The sequence below is a fragment of the Pinus tabuliformis genome, chromosome 8 (assembly GCF_031772625.1).
Source record: "Pinus tabuliformis cultivar Carrire ecotype Pingquan chromosome 8, CPIR1, whole genome shotgun sequence".
NCBI classification, from domain to species: Eukaryota; Viridiplantae; Streptophyta; class Pinopsida; order Pinales; family Pinaceae; genus Pinus; species Pinus tabuliformis.
Window position 1 is genome coordinate 1,826,516,081 of NC_142294.1, and position 22,459 is coordinate 1,826,538,539.

Consider the following 22,459-nt stretch of genomic DNA (forward strand, 5'->3'; position numbering starts at 1 on the left):
TTTTCATATTATAAATTGATAATATTAAATTTAGTTGAAAAATAATAGTTGTGTGATAAATATATATTATATCTTGATATTATAAATAGAATAATAATTTTAATATTATATTAAATATTGTAATAATATTGTTAGTTAGGGTATGACCCATAATATTAGAAACTATTTGTGATGAAGAAATCACAAGTAAAATCATCTATAACTAGTTGATGAAATAATGTAATTTATTAATAATTTAATATTATTAGTTCATGTAATAATACTAAACCTTATCAAAGACAACATGGAAAGTTATGTAGATATGCTAGCAGCGAGCTCTTGGGATAATCTATTTAGCTACATCAAGCAGATAAAGAAGCAATCTGTCCCATAGGCTATCTTTACCCTGGTGGACCTTAAAATAATTTCTTTCTTTCTTTCTTCTTCAATAATGTGTTGATAGTATTCTTATTATTATTATAATTATAGAGATTCATAATATTAAAATTATTAGTTTAGAACTATTATTATAATATTTTAAATCAATATATTAATTTCTATAATAATAAAATATAATAATTTTAATCTATTATTTTAATATCTATAAGGATAAAAAGACTATAATTGGATTGTGGTCATTTGTTAAATAATGTATTGATGCTATTCATATTAAAATTATTCATTTAGAATTGTTATTATAATATTTTGTTTTTAATTATAATTCAATATAATAATAAAGTATAATAATTATAATCTATTATTTTAATATCTATAAAGATAAAAAGACTATAATTGGAATATGGTATTCTTATTATTTTAAATTCAATATATTAATTATTTTGATATTTATAAAAATAAAAATTATATATGGAAGGAGGAAAACTATCGCATTACAAAAAAAAGGACTCCACCACGAAACAAAGAAAAATAATACTGGATCAAGGGGATAAAGCCTGAAGGCGAGAAGGGAGACCCAGCAAGAATGGAAAGGGGAGAGGAGAGGGAAGGGAAGAAGGGTCAAGAGGAGAGAGTTGGAATCCAGCTTTTACTTAATTTCCAGCCATCATCCCTATTGAGGTTTTTGGCATGCCTCTCTATTTCAATTGCTTCTCTGAGTTTCCTGTGGTGGAAATGGTCAACCCTAGCGATGACTTTGGATTCTTCAATGCAAACATGGTGTTTCAATTTCACAGAATGTTTGGCAAGGGCTGATGTGCGAGAGCGATTGTGTCTAATGTCAGCTGCATGCTCACTGATTCTCTGTTTAATAGACCTACCTGTCTCTCCAATGTAGGGGATACCACAGGAGCAGGGAATAAGGTAGACCCCTTTTGTGTCTTTAGGGTCAATAGGGTCTTTAACGGATCTAAGGGAATTTTTAATGGTTTGGAGAGGTTTGAAAGAAGAAGAGACATTCATCTTTTTAAGGATATGGGCAATCCTATCCATGGTCCCTTGGATATATGGGAGATGAACCTTGGCGATAGGATCAGCATGAGCGAGTTTTGCTCTAGGCACATTGCTAGCTTTGTGAAAGGCCTTGAGGCACTCGGTCTTGCTCTACCCATTATTTTGAAAAACTTCAAGAAGATGAGATTTCTCCTTATCAAGGTGGATATCATCAGAGATTCTTAGAGTGAGGGTAGCAAGAGTGTTGAGAACCCCGAATTAATGTGTAAAGTGTATAATGTTTAGTAATATTTTTGTTAAAATGTTAAAATTTCTAATGATTTTATATATTTTTTATAAAATTTTGGTGATTTTTAATAATAGTAATTTATGAATGTTGAGAAATCTTTTGGTAAAAATCACATAAAGAAACTATAAGTCGAGGCGTTTGGAATCAACTAGTGTAATTCATATTCAGGACAAGATGAATAACATATCACGGCATTAGAATAAATAGATGAAAAGAGATGTTTTCTAGCCATTAGAATATAACATCTAATTTTGACTAAAGAATTATCATTAATTAATAAACAATTTTATTATTATTATTTTATGGAAATTAGTTGTAAATATAAAAATAAATTAATTTTATTATTACTATTATTTTAATCAAAATGAAGATGAGTAATAATAAGGTGAAATTTAATTATTCTGAACAATAAAAACGAAAAAGAAAAATAGTAATAAGAAGATGGAAAAAATAAAATAAATAAATAAACAAAATAAAAATAATAAGGTCAAATTTAATTATTCTAAACAATAAAACTGAAAAATAGTAATAAGAAAATGAAAAAAATAAAAATAAAATAAATAAATAAACAAACAAAATAAAAATAATAAGGTCAAATTTAACTATTCTAAACAATAAAACTAAAAATAGTAATAAGAAAATGAAAAAAATATAAATAAAATAAAATATAAATCAAAATAATGAATTAACTCAATTTTATTATTTAAATCCAAAAAATAAAATAATATGATAAAAAAAATGAATAGTAAATAAATAAGAAATAAAGGAATACTAGAAATTCTAATTAAAAAAATAAATATTATAAAAACTTAGGAGTACAAGGTAAGGATCCAACACTTGCTAGTACTCCAACGATCATCTCTATTCAGATTGATAGGCATCCTTTCAATTTCCAAGGCCTCCCTAAACTAATGGTCATGAAAATGATCAATCCTTGCAATGATCCTTGCCTTTTCAATGCAGATGTGATGGTTTATCTTTTCTGCGTGTTTTTCCAAAGGGGAGGAGCAGGACCTTCCATGTTTGATGTCAGTTGCATGCTCGAGAATCCTGTGATTAATTGAGCGGTCAGTTTTACCAATGTACGGAGTCCTATAGGAGCAAGGGATGGCATAAACACATTTCTCATCTTTAAGGTTCATAGGGTCCTTCACTAATAATAATTTATTTTATGATCATGTTCATGTATATACTTTATTTCTTTGTTATCCTTAAAAATGATTATAAAGGTTATTGATTCTCTTGTAAATACTATTTATGTTATAAATGTTATTTTAATTTTAATTTTCGATTTTGTCATTTGTAATGGTTTGACTAGACATGCCATTAGGGGAATGTCGAGGTCTAAAATGGGCCTACTAAGAAAATTATAAAATAATAGTGGAAATAATACAATAAGATTAGATTACATCATCAAATTTTAGAGAGAAAAAAAAAGAAAAAACTATTTTTTCAACTCGTATTTTCAACTTATCTCCCTTTGGGTTTACTCAAATTTCAAGCGACAACACTCGTTGGATTCAAAATTTGATTCTTCATCTAAGGAGTACCCATTTTGTATACTTTTGATGCACCTCGCTACACGAAAAAATAGAAATATATGAAAAATGTGAGTACAATCATGTTTTCCATGTATTTCTCATTTTTCATGTAGGGGGGCCGATCGAAAGTATGCAACATGGGTACTCCTTGGATGAGGAATTAAATTTTGCATCCAACGAGACCTCCCGCTCAAAATTTGAGTAAAACCTTAGGGAGATAAGTTGAAAATACAAGTTGAAAATACGAGTTGAAAAACAGTTTTATTATTTTTTAATATATATATATATAACTCCAAAAATAGTGAATCATCCCCCATCGTTAACATCAACTTTAATCATATTGGTTCTTATAAAGTTTATTTTTGTTGTACATTTTTCTTAGGAGACCCATTTTAGACCTCAAAATTCCTCTAATGAAAGTTTGGTAATTTCATTTGCAATACTTACAATGGAGCAAGTGTAGTAGATTATGTAATTTGCTCACATGGTTTGTGTGAGAAAATGGAGGAAGTTTCGAGTGGAGATCAACTTTGGGACTTAAAATCATATCACAAGCCAATTTATTTAAGTTTCTCTTGGATTGGAAAAAAGCAATTAGAGTAAAAAACTCAATGTGTTCAACAAAATCTCCCAAAGGACATAATTCTTTTGACTCCATAAAATTGTAATACCTTCAAAATGACGCTAGAGAGGTTCTTCGAGAAGGATAATATCCCAATTCACGACCTTCATAATCATGAATTAACACATTTAATTCAAAGTGCACTTGCAAAGTGCAAAAGAGCAAAAAATAAGAAGTCTGAAACAAATTTCTTTCCGATTAATGCTTGGATTGACGAGGAAAACAATCATTGGTTGGAGCCTTCACTAGATGACCATCAGGAAAGAAGACAAAGGAACACAAGATTACAATAGAAGACATAAGATCATGATCACATTGAAGAATCCTTATCTTCAAGTCATGAGGAGGAGGAAGAAGAAGAACATGCACCATCTTTCAAGAAGATACACAGAAACTAGAAACAAAGGGTGACTTGATATTGCCATGACATCAAAAAGTCCATGTTAGTAGTTTCATGTTATGTTGTGTCATGAGTCATCATATGCCACATCATTTTGTGGATTATGTAAATTCTATATGGGAGAAATGTAACTTAAAGTGGAAGTACAAGAGTCATCCATGTAATGTGAAAAGTCATGTAGGAAGTCAAAAGGTCATAGAGAAGTTGAATAGTCATGAGGGTAGTCCAAGAGTTACAAGGGAGGTGAATGATCACCCCATTTATTCTATACACACCCTCATTATTCATGCAAAGGAATTTTCACCTTGGCTCCTCCTACTAGGCATTGGATGGAAAGATAATTGTTTTGGAGGAGTGAGTGACTGCTCTAATGTTCCATTATTGGGGCTAGTGGTGTTCACTGTCTTGATGTACCTTGGAACTGTTACTTAATTTAGAAGCTCATTGAGCCAACACGTTTTCATGCGTATGTTGTGAATATTGTAAGGCTAGTCTTTGAATATTTGCGATGTGTGTTTTCTCATCTATACTAAGGAAATTGAACTATTTTGGTGGCTTTGATACTTATCTTGTTGAAGGTGTGTTGTATTTTCTTTAACAATATTCCTTGCTTCCTTCTAAACTATTCTGATGGTGATGAATGGTTCATTCATATGTATATGCTCGTGTGCCTTTTCTAGATTAGTACTATTACTTGTCTCTAAAGGGCCCACTTTTCTCTTCACTTTTAGTAGAATAACCTTGATGTTTTCCGTAGTTGAATATTTCACAAGGCATACTCGCTTGGTGATCCAAAAGTACTTGTGCATTACTCTCTTGTGTTGAACTTTGTAGCTAAGGAAAATCTATAAGAATATATGACAGTCGGGCCAATACTCTAGATGGGGCTCCTATTCTGAACAATGTGAGGTCTAATTGGGAATTCACATTAGGGAGACCCCCTTGGTTGACATATTTCTAGAAACATAAAAAAAATGGTACTAGAAGGAGGGACAGATGACAGGATGTGCCCATTGAGTCTACTTTGAATATCTTATCCAAAATGGCTCTTTTCCAAATCATAATCTCGAGATGTTTTTCTAATGAGCTTGATCTTACCATCCCCACGTAAGTTATTCATAACCTGTCTGAATTTAAGTTTCATGGCGAGGGTGATATAACTCTTCGCGAAAATTTGTTTAAGTTGCCCATTTTTTCCTTTCTAATGGAATACATTGCAAGGATGCCATGGCTAGATTTCTCACCCTCACATTTTAAGGTCATGTTAAGAGATGGTGTCATACATTACCTGCCACTTCTATCCATTTATTCAAGAAACTTGCGAAGGAGATTTATAAAGCATTTGATAGGTATGATTACCAGGATGTTCTTAAAAGAATTAATAAAGTAATAATGAATCGTAATGAATCAATTGAGGATTTCTCTAATCGTTTCCTTCACCTTTGTTATGAATTCCTGGGAGAAGACATAGATTGAGATTTATTCAAACTAAAGTTTAAGCACTTGGTTCATATCTGTTTTCACGGTGAATTTGAACCCCCTAATGTTTTAACTTCCCCAACTCTTGTAAATCATGAGACACCTCTAATTTCCAGTGGAGGAACCTACTATTCCTTTTGTTCCTTGTCCTCCTCCTTTTCTAGTTCTGCTGAGGCTTCCTCCTTGCGATTGTAATACAGTTAGGAAATCTGCAAATCAAATTCCTAATCCATCTTCTCATCCTCCTTCCGTTTTTCACAACTCAGATCCCATGAAGGAAATCCCGGAATGGTTCATGAAGCCTATGGTGAAGACTAATTTCTCCATTCCTCAAGATGGTATCAACACTCATAACTCTAGTCTTGAATATGATTTGGATTCTTTTCATTCTCTATCTTCACTTTCTCATGAGCCCTTGCCCCATGATTTGCTTGATGAACCTATTCCAAATCCAAAAAGTGACTAGGTGCGGGGTAGTCACATTTCACAAGTAGAGGAACAGGAAGGTGAAGATTCTTTTAATATTTTTCTCTTTTTCAAAATCCTCCGCCTGAAAATGGTGTTTCCTCATTTTTGGCTGATAATGAATATGGTAATCTTGGTCATCAGTCAGATATAATCAATTCTCCAAATCAATCTGAAATCTTGGGCAACAATCATTCTGATGAGGATGACCCCATTGATATATATGATGATGAATTCCCAAGTGCAACATTTGATCTTTCAGTTTCTCAAGAATATTTTGTTTCAAAAGATTTAGATCTCAAATATATTTTGGTAAAAAATTTCACTTATAAACCTCCCTATCCTTTGTGCTTTATCTGATGAGTTGAATCTTGAAATGACATAGGATAGTGAGATTATCCATGATGAAGAAGAAAGCAATGAAATTATAGAGAATCCATTCCATCCCTTATCATCTCTTGTTTTGTATGGGGGACACTCTTCAAATCAGTGTGATCACAAGATTTTTCTGATACATACATTATTAGACTTGTGACCAAAAGAATATTATGAATTGAGTAATTTGTTTGTTGAAATTGTAAAATTTAATCAAACAAGCGATGAAGATAGATTCCATCCAGATAATGGTGATCCTATTAACTTAACCAATGGGAACTTGTCCACATGCAATCTATGATCTGACTTAGTTTAAAAAATGTTGTTATCTATATTTTCAAGGTTTCGAAAGTTGTTAAGAAGTTAAGGAACTTCAACTCTTGTTGATGGTTATGTTAGGTTCTTGCGATCCTAGTGAAATTCCTGAACCATGTCAGATTTGGATTTTTTCACATAATACTTTCATTCATATTATTTCGTTGGATGCAAACTCGTTCTTGATGGATTTCGAGATTTCTTGTCACAATTTTTCTATTTATCGAGATCATGTTTCTGATCATATTACTGTGGTGAATTCATCCCCATGCAAATCTCTTGTATCAAATCTAGGTTTGGAGTATATACCTTTTGTGAATGTGCATAATTGTGAAGCTGGTCGATTTGAACATAATGTTTGGTTGTTGAGTGGTATGGCTGATAATGTGGATGTCTTGATGACACCAGAAATCCTTCTGAGTGTTAGCAAGTGCTTGGGTTATTTGTTGAATCAATGTTGTAGATCTAACCCAAAGATATTATGATAATAAAAATAACCCAAGAATAACAAGATAGAAATATATAGAAATGCTTCTTTATTATCAAACCCTTAAGGTAGGGCAACACCATACATTCACTCCTTAAGGAAGGAGAACACTCCACAAGCCATATGTCTGTTCATACAATAATCCTTCACTATATCTCTATGTGGAATCTCTAGCCTCTATATAGGCCTCATACATACAATACCATGGGTCATTACCATGGCTCCCTCATATCATCAACTAATACCATGGGCCCATTACATTATTATTAACTACTTGTGGTCCCTTACATGATATGGGTTAACCACCTTATTTATTACTATGGCCCATCCCATTATTACATTATTACCTTGGGTACCTCCCTTGGTACCCCATATTATCCCCCCTAGGTATATAACATTCCACCCCCCTAAGCATGTTTCATCCCCGAAACATGGGAAGAACACAAATAATAAGATCTACACAAAAGAGTAGTCCACTGATAACATGCACGTGCATCTAGCCATCCAAGAGAAAGGTGAACCCTCGACCTCGCTGGTGCCTCGCTCGCTTGAAATGGAAGTGGATCGTGGCAGCTCTTCTGTGTTGAGGTGTAGTGGGTGGATCTTCTCTCCTTGCTATCCGTCATGTGACTACTTGGTTTCCATCTTGATGGTTGTCTTGCGGGGTGATGTGGGTGATGATATGTTGAAGTTTTAAACCACGATGTCTTTTCCTTTAATTCACCCTGTTGTGGTGCCTGTTGTGGTGTCTTCTTTTCCAATATGACTTCAACCACTGAACCCTCATCAGATGTGTCAGCACCTGTTACCTTTTCGGCTTCAGCCTCTGTTTGTGTTTGATTGTCGACCATCAACTGCTCATCATCTGATATGTCAGTCCCTATAGCATCTTCTGCTTCAACCTCCTTGGACTCTACCTGCTTATTAATAGAAATATCTTATAATGTAATTTTCCTCTTTTTATACCAGAGCTTTAGGAATTTCTTCTGTACATTAATATTTGTAGTACCCACTAATTCCATCCAAGGGTATCCCAAAACAACATCCATGTTATCCATATCTGAAGCATAAAAATCACCATGAAACACATACTTATCCATAGAAAGTTTCAAATCCTTATAAATTTGAACATCCTTATCATCAACCTGTGTATTTTCAATATGTTTTGCTGGGACTTGCAATTTTTTTGCCAAATTAACATTGATAAAATTATGTTTACCACTAGGATTGATAGAAACAATGATCTTCTCTTTCTGAATCAATCCATGAACCTGCAATAAGGAGACACCCGTATCAATTAACCCCTTATGTGTCTCATTCTCCTTTTTTCTAGCCCGAGACCATTTGTCCAAAAAGACTTTTTCAAATTCTGCATCTGGAAGTTTGATTAACTGCTGGTAGTCAAGTGAATAATACCATTGTATAGCCTCATCTCTCATATTAAGCACCATTGGAAGCTTCCAATATGTCCCCTGTGTGGACTTGTATCTTTGTATGAATTCTTCAATAGTAGGACCATCATCTTTTCCTGTAAAATATAGAACCTTGCTAGAAGCCATGAAGAGAGTTTTGAAAAAATTCACTTACTTGGCGAAAAGTTGAAATTGTCACAGTTTAGTCAATATTGCTCAGAATCCTTATTATGACCTGTTTTTGGAAATGGAACAACCATTTTGCATCTGCCCATGTGATAGAAATTTTGATCCAGGCAATGAAATTTCAAATCTGCACTGCAACTCTCCCGCCATCACCAAAATTTCTGCAAAAAAGAGCTGATTTTAAATCAGCGATATCTCCCTCATCCGGACTCCGATTCGACTGATTTTTTTTTTGAAATTAGGTGTTTTTTCACAAAGATTCCAGATCTACAATTAGATCTTGCAGATCTTGCACCAGGACGTCCAGATATGTGCCGCAAACTTGCTGCCCTGAAAAATTGTCTGCAACCCCACTGATTTTTAGATCAGCGATATCTCCTTCATCCAGACTCCGATTCAACCGATTTTTTTTTTGAAATCAGCTATTTTTTCACAAGGAATACATATCTGCAATTAGATTTTGCAGATCTTGCACCAAAACTTATAGATCTGATCTGCAACTCGCCGCCCCTGAAACCCTGCAAAAATAAAAAAAAAATCTCCACTGTTTGCCCAAGAAAGTGCTCTGATACCACTTGTTGTAGATCTAACCCAAAGATATTATGATAATAAAAATAACCCAAGAATAACAAGATAGAAATATATAGAAATGCTTCTTTATTATCAAACCCTTAAGGTAGGGCAACACCATACATTCACTCCTTAAGGAAGGAGAACACTCCACAAGCCATATGCATGTTCATACAATAATCCTTCACTATATCTCTATGTGGAGTCTCTAGCCTCTATATAGGCCTCATACATACAATACCATGGGTCATTACCATGGTTCCCTCATACCATCAACTAATACCATGGGCCCATTACATTATTATTAACTACTTGTGGTCCCTTACATGATATGGATTAACCACCTTATTTATTACTATGGCCCATCCCATTATTACATTATTACCTTGGTTAACTCCCTTGGTACCCCATATTATGCCAGTATAGAAAATACACAGGTTTCATATATTTTCTATAGTGGCATTCCTCTTCAATTTTTTCAATGATTATGATGTTTTTATAGTTTGTCACTAGTTATGGGAAGATGATTTATCACATTCGGTATGTGAGGAGTTGGTTCTATTGTTCAGAGCATTCATGGAACTATTCAAATTGATTTATCCTTGTTAATTACAAACTGGGAATCAGATGCTTTAATCAACCCATCTGATCATGATTATGTCTCTGATGACTGTCATTTAACTTATCGTTTTCCCATCAACACATCCAATGATAGTTCTTTTACATCCTTTGATCTTTACAATTTATCATCTCAATATCTAGATACTAGCCAAGCAATTGAGGCACTTTAGCCTTCGCTGATGGTTATGTCAGGTCCTCACTATCTTGACATGTCAGATGAATATGATCAGATCCATTTTCCCTCACAATATTCTCATCCTGACCCTGTGCTTCTAATTGAAAATTCATATTTTCAAGGATTTTGGGGTTTTCAAGAGGATTGTTTTGAATTTCACGATCCAATCTATAATTTCCTAGAAGCATCTTACTTAGAAATCCCTTTTTTTAATAACAAGTTTTGATCTTTTCTCATGCTTTCTAAGAAGGATGGCACATATGAAGGTGCATTCAAAAGAAGCTTTTGAGGTTTGTCTATTTGTAATTTTCATAAAAAAGGTAGGATTGCAAGTTGGGTAGAAGTAGTGACTATGACACATCTTTCTGCTGACAGGAAATACCTTCAATTTGTTGTGCAAATTATTCAAGCTCTTATCTTTTTGTTTCACATTACTTTGTATCAGTTTTAATTGATCATATATTTGTGTATGCAGGTTGGGAGAAACTACGGTGGCTACATTGGAAATTTCATTATACATGACCCCGACCTTCTAACTAGTTAGGTTAGGAGTAGGTCTAGTTGAAACTTAGTTTCCCTTGCACATGCATTCTACCCTGGCTTTCTGTAGTCTTCATTTGTTTTCTGACTTTCGTATTTCATCCTCTTTTCTGTTACACCCCATTTTCCTTGTCCTTTATATTTTGCTTTTTGTTGTGTTGTGTCCCTTCTTTCTTGTTTTGTTTAATAAGGCTTCGCATGAAGGATGTTCCCTTTGGCTCGAAAGACGATGTGGAAAATTAAAAAGGGATTTGTAACACTGCAACATTTGGCCAACCTTCAGTCCTTCTTCTTCTTCTTTGTTATGCTTTGGTTGATGATGTTCAGACAGAAAATACGATTCTTGTGTGAGGAAAGCTACAATTCAAACCATGATATCTGTGTCTATTCTATAAACCTCATGCCTACAATCGATTCTTTACGTTTCAGTATTTTCCATGTTGATCCAATCAAGTAGAGAAGGACAAGGGGAAAATCTTAATGAGCAAACCAATATCAGAGGTCTTACATATGCTTCTCTCAATGAACAACCTCTTCTACTCTCACTAAGTCGGGATCCCTCTTCCGCCCATGAAATGAATAAGTGTTGATGCATAGTCCTATATAAAGTAAATAAATAAATGGTGAAAGAAGAGAAAGGCTTCCCATGCAGGAAGGTGAAGAAAGTAACGCTGTCAGAGTATTGTCCAGGCTCGCTGGTAGCGGAGTGATGCTTGTGTTCATGAAGTGATTCTGTCAAGGTATTTTCTAGACCTACTAGCAGTGGAAAAACATGAGAGATGAAAAACTATGCTTTGAAAATCTAAATCTCGCGTGCTACATTACCCTTATCCTGTCTTGAAATGTTTTGATATTGCTGGTCATATGTTTGTGTTCAACTGAGAAGGAATGAAGGGAACTATGCTTACATACAGAGTAAGTGGGGAAGTTGGAGTTATCCAAATGATAAATCAATACTCCTTGAAGAACTAGACCTTGCCCAAAGAATTTACCAAGGCAGAGAAGTTGGATTTCTACCAATGTGTCACCAAGTGTTGTCACTGCGATAAACACCTTGCAAAGTTTATCCTATACTTGAATTTTGGATCCTACTATGAATCTTGCGATCAGTCATTCCATAGTCACCTCTTGGTTGGTTGATATTTTGTTAAGTCTTTGAGCTCCCTTCTTGGGTTGTAAGTGTTGAAGCCACCTGCTCACACATGCTTAATCCCTAATGAATTCATGAGCACGTTATTTCATGAAAGCTTGAACCAGCCTAACATAGTCCATCAAGACAGTTCCTGTGTAATGTTTAACCCATGTCGACAATCAATGCACATTGTCATTGGCAGTCTCTCACTTTTGGCTGCGTTTGTACTTCTATTTCGGTGAGCTTTTTCAAATTGTCACTTTTCTGCACCTCCACTTTCACGAGTGTCATTTTCATGTTTTTGAATGTCTCTTTTTCTATCTTTCACTTTAATTAGTGTCATTTTCATGTTATATTTTCTCTTGAATGTATCTCTTTCAGTGTCATTCACATATCACAAGTGTCGTTCGCACTTTTCTTTTCATATAGAAAATGTCATCTTTTAGCATGACAGGAATTTCACGTCCTATAAAAGTAATTTTGGTTTGCTTCAAGGGGTAATATTTGTGCTAATGAGTTTTTCTTATCATGTAAACATGTATAACATCCATTCCCAAAGTTTTAAGAATTGTCGCACAAGTTTCGTCACTATCGTCGCAAAGTGTATCTTTAGTGCTGCACTTGGAGTGAGTTGTCTTAATGTTGCCGCATTGAGGAAAGTATGTTCATGTGTTCTAAGTGTCATGTGTTGTGTTGTAAAGAGATCTAAGTGTGTGTTCATGTTTTAGTCTTGTTATTGTTGAACTTCATCTCATTGATCCCACACTTAGTCAAAACTAGGAAAACTCCCCAACTAAGCCACTCAGCCTCATGTAGCCCTCCCAAATTGCTCACTACATAGTCTCAGTCCTCAAGAAAATACTTTTCCTCTTGGCACTGCAAAATATGAAATCTATACCTCCTAGAACTATGCATTGTGCAGTCTCAGTGCTCATTCCTAGTCCTTGATCTCTAGAATCGTGTAATCCTTGCCTCCAGTCAACCTTCTCTATGCGCTTTGCAGTCTCAAGCATCAAGCCTCAACCTTGAGCTCTTGAACTACACAGATGCACAATCACTTGTCCTCTACCTCTCTAGAAATGTGCATTGGGAAACTTTAAGCTTTAAGCTTCAAGCTCGAGCTCTTGAACCCCTCAACTGTGAAATATCCTAGCCTGCTCTCCTATTTGAACTGCACGTTGGGAAACTTCAAGCCTCAAGCTTGAACTTCTAAGTCCCTCAAATGCGTAGTCACTTAGCTTATGCCTTTAGAACTATGCATTGCGCAGTCTCAGGCCTCAAGCCTCCAACTTGAGGCCTTGAGTCCCTCAACTGCGTAGTCCCTCTTCCTGGGCCTCCAGAATTGTGCATTGTGCAGTTTCAAGCCTCAGTCCTAGACCTTGACCTCTAGAACTGTGCAATCCCTGAGTCATACACAACCAGTCACTAGTTCAATCCCTAACAAGTTATTTCATGAAACATGTTAGATTAGGGGTTTATCAAAATGATGTCATATTTTCATGAGTGTACTGCAATCACAAGTATTCTTTCATGCTATGACAATATGATGGTGAAGGATATGGAGAAGGGGACCATGCTAGAAGACACTTATGGAGCTGAAGAAATCAGATGATCACCAGGCGAGAAGATGAAGGAACACAAGATTACAACAGAAGAAAAAATATCAAGATCACATTTAAGAATCCTTATCTTCAAGTCATGAGGAGGAGGAATAAGAAGAACATGCACCATATTTCAAGAAGACATAAAGAAACTAGTAACAAAGGGTGACTTGATATTGTTATGACATCATAAATTCCATGTCAGCAGTGTCATGAGTCATCATATGCCACATCATTTTGTGGATTATGTAAATTCTATATGGTAGAAATGTAATGTAAAGTGGAAGTCCAAGAGTCATCCATGTAATGTGAAAATTCATGTAGGAAGTCAAAAGGTCATAGAGAAGTCGAATAATCATGAGGGTAGTCCAAGAGTCACAAGGGAGGTGAATGATCACCCCACTTGTTATATATACACCCTCATTATTCATGCAAAATAATTTTCACCTTGGCTCCTCCTACTAGGCATTGGAGAGGAAGATAATTGTTTTGGAGGAGTGAGTGACTGCTCTAATGCTCCATTATTGGGGATAGTGGTGTTCACTGTATTGATGTATCTTGGAACTTTAACTTAATTCAGAAGCTCATTGAGCCAACACGCTTTCATGCATATGTCGTGAATATTGTGATGTATGTTATTTTCTTATGTACTAAGGAACTTGAACTATTTTGGTGGCTTTGGTACTTATATTGTTGAAGGTGTGTTGTACTTTGTTTAACAATCATTGCTTGTGAAATATTTTTCTAGTCATCAATGATTCATTCATATGTATATGCTTGTGTTCCTTTTCTAATCAGTACTATTACTTGTCTCTAACAGGCCCACTTTTCTCTCCCCTTTCAGTAGAAGGACCTTGATACTTTCTGCAGTTGAATATTTCACAAGGTATACTCACTTGCTGATCCAAAAGTACCTGTGCATTACTTTCTTGTGTTGAACTTTGTAGCCAAAGAAAATCTATAATAATATATGGGAGCCAGGTCGATACTCCATATGGGGCTCCTCTTCCAAATGGTGTGAGATATAATTGAGACTTCATTGGGGATATCGCCTTGGTTGATGGATTTCCAGTGCCGTCAATAGGTCCAAAGATGATCAAGAGGACTTAAGCTACGAATCGGATGAAGAGGAGGAAATGTTTGTCAAAAATTTGAAGAGAGGATATGGCAAATACAAAGGTAAGTTTCCTTTCAAAATTTTTAATTGTGGTAAATTAGGTCATTATGCATCTAAATTTCCAAGAAATAAAAACAAGAATGAACATGAACATAAGGATAAATATATAAAATTACATAAGGATAAGAATATCAAAATGAAGAGATTTTATAATCAAGATGATAATAGTTCCTTAGAAGATGAACATGATCAATCCTCTGATGAGAAAAATGCTAAAGGAAGTAAAAAATAGTTCAGGCTCATGGTTTTAGACACTTTGGAAGAAGAATTGGTAGAGTTTAATGAAGAAGTGGTTGAAGTATACTTGGAAGTTGAAGTAATAAGTGATTTAGAAGAAATCCAAAAGATAAGGAAAAATAATAAGATGCAAAAAGATATGCTAGAAAACATTGAAAAAGAAAAAGGCAACTTTGAAAATTTGGTAACTCTTCTTCTAAAAATTGAGGAAGAAAAGAAAATAGAAGATACATTTTTGGATTAGTTGAAATAAAAAGGCAATGAATGTGAAAAGCTCGAGGAGGAGGTGGTCTTCCTTAGAAAAGACTAAGGCATAACCCAATCTAAATTACAAATTTATCAAAGGGACTAGTAAATTGGATGAAATTCTAAATGTTCAATGATCTCCTCATATCAGGATTGGTTTGGGTTATGAAGGAGAGATAATATCTAAAGAAAATGAATAAAATAAATCCATTAGCTTTATTGATGTAGTCAAGGGATCAGAGAGAGCTGCAACTAAAGAAAGTTATAACAAACATCAAGACCAACAAAGAAAAAATAAGGAAATCAAGCTTAAAATTATTGAAAATAAAAATCAACAACAAAATTAAATGCAAGAAATAACCATATATTTTAGCAAAGAAGTATTGTGCCTCCAAGAAGAAGACAACAAAAATTCAGCAGGAAAATTGCTCCTACGTATGAGAATATTTTTAATGGATGTTGATTTGCATGCAAAACTTATGTACATAAAGCTGCAAGTTGTAGAGCATATCTTATAAATGGGAAAATGAGAAATCAAAGAAACAAATCCTATCAGGCAAATATGAGATTTGTCACTTTAAAAATAAATGTTTTTAGGGACATCAATTCATTTTTCCATCTATTTGATGCGATTAAATAGTATAACTTCCATAATTATGGGCATAAGGAAGTTGAATGAAACATTAAAAATTTCAAACCATCTCCTGAGGTCAAGAAAGTCAGAAAAGGACCCAAGATATGGTAGTAGAAAAAGGAAGAAGGTAATGAAAAATGTGGTTATTTTGTTTGCCCAAAATTAGAACAGTCATTGGTATGTGGACAATGGGTGTTCAAAACATATGATATGTGTCAGGAATAAATTATTGTATTAAAAAGAACACAAAATAGGTAATGTCACTTTGGAAATGATGCTCTAGGTAAAATCATGGGCAAAGGTGTAGCTAGACTGGTAAATGGAAAAGGCAAACCTAAGAATGTGAAATTTGTATACGGACACAAGCACAACTTACTAAGTGTCAGTGAAATGTGTGATTGGGAATAAGATGTCCTTTTCCACTCCAAATATTTTGAAATAAAAACATCAATCATGGCTGAAGCTACCAGAATAGAAAATAACATATACATTTTAAATGAAGAGAATGAGAAATGTTGTTTTGGAAAGTATGATGAGAGCTAGTTATGGCATAGAAGGTTAGGACACCTAAACTTCGACCATATTGTGAATCTAGGTAAAAAATAAGTTGTAAGGGACTTGCCAAAGATATCCAAACTAGATAACACAATTTTTAATTCATGCCAAGTTGGTAACAAAATTTGAGTACCCTTTGAGAGAAAAAAAAAAATCTCTCCCACTAAGCTAGTACAACTATTTCATGTTGGGTTGTGTTATATTCTTTCCACGTAGTTAACAGGGGGTTTGAGGGGCACCCGTAACCCCACTTTATGGGGTCTAGGGCAGTGCCCCGACAAATTTTGGTTTTGGACCCTATGTTAGGTTGGGCGGACCCACCTATGGTTTTGTGCATGATTTTCGCACATGTTTTTTGGACGAGATGGTTTTTAGTCCATGGTATTGGACGTGATGGTTTTTGGTCCATGGTATTGGACGCAATGGTTTTTGGTCCATGGTATTGGATGCTTCGGCATGTATAAATATGTATTATAACATTGAAAGGAACATAATGAAAAATCAAGCTAGTAGTCCAGGTTTTGGGATCCAGGGGAAAATCCCTGTGTATTTGTGTTTTATGTGTTATGCTCTCGCATTGTTTATTTTCTGTGTTTTAGAATTTGTATTCAGGTAATTTCTGTAAGGGGTTAAAACCTACATTTGGTATCAGATCTATTTTGGCTTCAAGGGGACGCCTTTGTTGCTGAGGGGTTTCGCTCAGGCCTGTGGTAGACCCTGTTCAGTGGGAGATCTACGAGATCGATTCTGGTGGTGAAAGAAGATGGAGAGCAGTGGAAAGATAGAGATCGAGAAATTTAATGGTCAGATTTTTGAGTTATGGAAATTCAAGATGGAGGATCTATTGGTGGATAAAGATCAGTGGATCGCGGTAGATCTGAGTACTAAACCAACAGGAGTGTCTAATGAAGAATGGAAGAAGTTGGATCGGAAGGCAAAGAGCACAATACAATTGTGTGTCTCAGATTCAGTATTGCTGAATGTATCATGGGAAGCTACGGTGAAGGCTTTGTGGGACAAGTTAGGGACTTTGTACCAATCTAAGTCTCTGGTGAATAAACTGTTCCTGCGGAAAAAGATGTATAACTTGAGGATGAAAGATGGAGACTCAGTGACAGAGCATCTGAATGCATTTAATAATGTGGTAAGTCAGTTAGCATCTGTTGATATTAAAATTTCAGATGAAGATAAGTGCATCAATTTGTTGTGTTCTCTACCAAATTCGTGGGATAGTCTGGTTATTGCAATAGGTAGCAATGCAACTGCCTTGGAGTTTGATGAAATAGTCTCAACCTTGTTGACGAAGGAGATGAGACGGAAAAATATGGAGAGCCAAAATGGTGATGCCTTGTCTGTACAAGGACAGTCCCAGAACAGAAACAAAAATAAGTCATCGAGTGGGAGATATAAATCTAGAGGGAGATCTAAATCTCCAGGAAAATCTGTAAAGGTGGTGTGCTGGAAATACGGAAAGGAAGGCCACTTCAAAAGGGACTGTAAATCTAAAGCTCCTGACAAAGGAAAGGGATCTAATGAGGCTCCTTCTACAGAGGCGAAAACCACCTCAGATGAAGGTGGGGATGTGTACTTGGCTTCTTCAAGTACACATGTATATCGTGAGGCATGGTTTATTGACTCAGGTGCATCCTTTCACTTCACTCCCCATAGAGAGTGGTTCTGGGAGTATGAAAAATATGATGATGGTGATGTCTTCTTGGGGGATGACAGGAAGGCTAAAATCATTAGTCGTGGAAAAGTAAAGTTGAAGTTGCAAGGTGGAAGGGTTAGAACACTTCCGGGTCTGCATATTCCTGCATTAGCCAGAAATCTGATTTCTGTTAGTAAGTTGGATGATGCAGGTGTAAAAACAGTGTTTGAGAAGGATACCTGCAAGATGGTTCGGGGAGCACTGGTATTGATGCGGGGAGTTCGGATTGGAACTCTATATAGGCTACAAGGTAGCACTGTTGTTGATGGGTGCAATAGTTCCATGGTTCCTGAAAGTGGGGCAGAAAATCTAGTGGTCACTAGAGAAAATACCATGATGTGGCATCAAAAGTTTGGACATATTGGACAGAAGGGCCTTCGAATACTTCTCTGAATTTTGATTTTTGTGAAAATTGTGTATATGGGAAGCAGAATCGGGTGAGTTTCCCCTCTGGTGGTAAGAGGGCGAAACAAATATTAGAGCTTGTGCACAGTTATGTGTTTGGACCTGTGAAGGTTCCATCACTGGGTAAGTTTGTGTACTATGTATCATTTATAGATGACTTCTCAAGGAATACATGGATATATTTCCTTAAGAAGAAATCTGAAGTCTTTGACAGGTTTAAAGAATTTAAGGCTCTGGTGGAAAACCAGACAGAGAAGAAGATAAAGGTGTTGAGGACAGATAATGGTGGAGAGTTTTGCAGTAAGGAATTTGAAGAATTCTGTAAGAAGTGTGGTATATTATGGCAGCAGACTACTCCATATACACCTCAACAAAATGGAGTTGAAAAAATAATGAACAAGACGTTGATGGAAAGGGCAAGAAGCATGCTCAGTGGTGCTGAGTTAGGATAGGAATTCTGGGCAGAGGTGGTGGATACTGCATGTTACCTGGTCAATAGGTCACCTTCATCAGCGTTGGAGGATAAGACTCCACAAGAGGTATGGATTGGTAAGAAACCCTCTCTTTCACATCTAAGGGTATTTGGATGTGATGCATATGTACATGTTCCAAAGGAGAAAAGAACCAAGTTGGATAGTAAATCTGAAAAGTGCATCTTTATTGTGTATAAGGATGGTTTAAAGGGTTATAAGCATTGGAACCCAGTAACAAGGAAGGTTATGTATGGCCGAGATGTGGTGTTCAGAGAGGTGAAAGATGTTATTAAACATGAAGTCCAACCAAAGGAACCTAAGAAGATAGAGTTTGAGCTAAAGGAGGAAGAATTAGACTCTACAGCAGAGGAGGAATCAGAAGCTAAAGAGCCACAAACTCCAGCTATGAGAAGATCAATTCGAGAAAAAAGGCAGCGAGAAAGGTATAGTCCATCTGCTTTCTGTTCAAATTTTGCTTTGTCTGTTACTGATGATGATCCCAAAACTGTGAAAGAAGTAGTGGATTCAAAGGATGGAAAACTCTGGAAAGAGGCCATGGTTGATGAAATGGCATCTTTGCACAAAAATAAGGCTTGGGATCTGGTGGAGTTGCCAGCTGGAAGGAAACCCATTGGCAACAAATGGGTGTTCAAAAAGAAGACAAATGCAGAAGGAAAAGTGGAGAAATACAAAGCTTGGTTGGTAGCAAAAGGTTATTCCCAGGTGTCGGGAATTGATTTTGGTGATATTTTTTCTCCTGTTTCCAAGGTAACTTCTATTAGATTACTTTTAGCTGTTGTTGTTGCTTTTGATTTTGAGGTAGAACAAATGGATGTGAAGACAACATTTCTTCACGGGGATCTGGAAGAGGAGACCTACATGAAGCAACCTGAAGGCTTTGTGGTGAAGGGTAAGAAAGAACTGGTATGTAAATTAAAGAATTTTCTATATGGGTTAAAACAATCACCAAGGATGTGGTATCAGAAATTTGATACATTTATACGAGGACTTGGCTTCACCAAAAGCAAAGCAGATCACTGTGCGTATTTTAAATTAATTGGTGATAGTGTTATTTATCTGGTCTTGTATGTGGATGATATGTTGTTGGTTGGAAATGACAAAGAAGTTATCTAGGATTTGAAGACCCAATTGTCCTCCAAATTCGACATGAAAGATCTTGGTGCTGCAAACTATATTTTTGGCATGGAAATTAAAAGAGATAGGGCAGAGAGGAAGCTTTGGTTAAACCAGAAGAAGTATGTTGAGACAATATTACAGAGGTTTCATATGCAGGATAGTAAACCGGTGAAGGTTCCTATTCTTGTAGGTGTGAAGTTATCTGCTGAATAGTGTCCCAAGACACAAGAAGAGGAAGAGGACATGTCCTGTGTTCCATATGCAAGTGCAGTCAGTAGCCTGATGTATGCAATGGTCTGTACTAGACTAGACATTGCACATGCAGTGGGAATATTGAGCAGGTTTATGTCAAAACCAGGGAAGGAGCATTGGACAACAGTGAAGTGGGTTTTCAGGTATTTGCGTGGCACTAGTGATTATGGTTTGTGCTACCAAGGAAGACCAAGATTGGACAAAGTGTTGGATATTCATGGCTTTGTTGATGCAGACTGGGTTGGAGATCTAGATCAGAGAAGATCTGCAAGTGGGTATGTGTTTAACCTATTTGGAGGTGCAGTCCATTGGATGAGTAAGAAATAATCTGTAGTGGCACTGTCAACTATAGAGGCAAAATACATGGCAGCCACTCATGCAAGCAAGGAAGCAGTTTGGTTGTAGAGATTGTGTTCAAGTATGGGGTTAGTACAGGAAGCTATAAGGATAGACTATGATAGCCAAAGTCCAATTTTCTTGGCAAAGAACCCCGCATATCGTTCAAAGACAAAGCACATTGATGTTTAGTATCACTTTGTGAGGGATATGATAGAAGACAAAAATGTGTTTCCGGTAAAGGTGGACACTTTGAAGAATACTGCAGATGCATTGACAAAATCTGTGAGCTCTGAGAAGTTCTCTTGGTGTAGAGAGACAATGGGCATTTCAGGGTTGGAAAAATGACTAAGCTCTCTTGTGGACCCATGTGGAAAGAAAACAACAAGTGGGAGAATGTTGGCTTGTGTTATATTCTTTCCACGTAGTTAATAGGGGGTTTGAGGGGCACCCGTAACCCCACTTTATGGGGTCCAGGGTAGCGCCCCGAAAAATTTTGGTTTTGGACCCTATGTTAGGTTGGGCAAACCCACCTATGGTTTTGTGCATGATTTTCGCACATGTTTTTTGGACGCGATGGTTTTCGATCCATGGTATTGGACACGATGGTTTTCGGTCCATGGTATTGGATGCGATGGTTTTCGGTCCATGGTATTGGATGCGACGACATGTATAAATATGTATTATAACATTGAAAGGAAAATAATGAAAAATCAAGCTGGTAGTCCCGATTTCGGGATCCATGGGAAAATCTCTGTGTATATGTGTTTTATGTGTTATGCTCTCGCATTGTTTATTTTCTGTGTTTTAGAATTCATATGTAGGTAATTTTTGTATTGGGTTAAAACCTACATTTCACATGGACTTATCTAGTCCTACAAGAACTTAGACTCCAAGTGGTGAGGTATATTTTATGCTAATTTTTTATGATTACAATGAGCTTACTTGGGTTTCATTATTAAGAGAAAATTCATAAGCATTTGAAAATTGTAAAATCTTTGAAGCTCTGGTTGAAAATCAAACTGGCTTCAAAATAAAATGTATAAGATCAGATAGGGATGGAGAGTTTATTTGTAATGAGTTTAATGATTACCGTAAGGAGCATGGCATAAAGAGACAATTCACCATTGTAGACACCCCACAACATAATGGCATGGATGAAAGGGCGAATATGTTAGTACAACAATTGGCAAGAGTAATGATGGATGAGAGAAATATATCAAATAACGTTTTCTGTTGAAGTAATTCATATAACAATTGTTTATTTAAAGAGATATCACTTTTGGATAAATAGTGAAAAGAACCCCTATGAATTGTGGTATCTAAAACCAACAATGGTAAAGAACTTCAAATTCTTTGATAGCAAGTGCTACATTAAAACTAATGATGAGAATATTGGTAAGTTTGATGAAAGAGTTGATGAAGGAATATTTCTAGTATATTCAAGTAAGAGAAAGAGTAATAGATGTTACAATAAAAGCTCAAGAAAAATAGTTTACATCATTGATGTAAGAGTGGATGAGTCTATTTCTCTTAAGGACAAGTAGCCAACATATAACAACATGAATAAACAGACCAACAATGAAGATGATGATGAAGAGCTTGAAGGAGTCATTGAAGAGGCAGAAAGCCCCCAACCAAAAATTCCCTCAAGATACATTCAAAAGAATTATTCTTCTAATTAGATTGTAGGTGATTTA